Below are 801 nucleotides of genomic sequence, written 5' to 3' on the forward strand. Positions count from 1 at the left end.
GTAATACACACTTCTAGGGAAGTAGAAGTGGTATGAACTGGTGTGGATTGAAAAGAAGAGGCAAGTGGGTGGTTCTGGAGTCAGAACCTGGGGTGCTGACTGCTTCCACTTGGCTCTCTGAGCTCTGTAGTTGGAAGAAGGTTAGAATATGGCTGACATTCAGGTAGGTAGAGGAGCATGCAAGCTATTGAATTTACTCTAAGACTTTTGCTATCAGAGGTATGCTTTGCTCTAGCAAGGTTTTAAGACTCTCTCTCTCTCTCTCTCTCTCTCTCTCTCTCTCTCTGTGTGTGTGTGTGTGTGTGTGCACGCATGTGTCTCCAAGCCTGTAGGTGAGATGCCCCATGCACTTCTCTGACACTTAAGTCCCTTTCTCTTGCTCTTCGTGGGACAGCTATGATTTCTCTGAGAATCTGAGGATATCAGTCGGTTCCCAGCGAAAGGCATCAAAGAGAACCTCCTTTCTACACTAGCCATCTTAGTTTTGTCCATTTTTTTCTTTCAGAACTGTCAGCTCTAGCTCCACAACTTGTTAGCACAGAATTCTGGGTAATGCTGTCAGGCTTTCCTCTGCTCTGCAACTCTAAAGTAACAGTTTCTCAAAGCGAAGTCCAAGATGAGTGTATCAGATTAAGTCTAGTTTTAGCTAAGTGGAAAACCAGAAAATACAGGAAAGGGGGAAATTCTGGGAAGATTGCTGGGTGGTGGGGGGGAGGGACAGGCACACCAATTCTTTCAATGATTATACTGGAAAAAGACAAGCCTTTTGGTCCCTGCCTAGCATGTGCCTACTGGATAGGT

This window comes from Nannospalax galili, unplaced genomic scaffold (assembly GCF_000622305.1).
Source record: "Nannospalax galili isolate Female #2095 unplaced genomic scaffold, S.galili_v1.0 scaffold1082, whole genome shotgun sequence".
NCBI lineage: Eukaryota > Metazoa > Chordata > Mammalia > Rodentia > Spalacidae > Nannospalax > Nannospalax galili.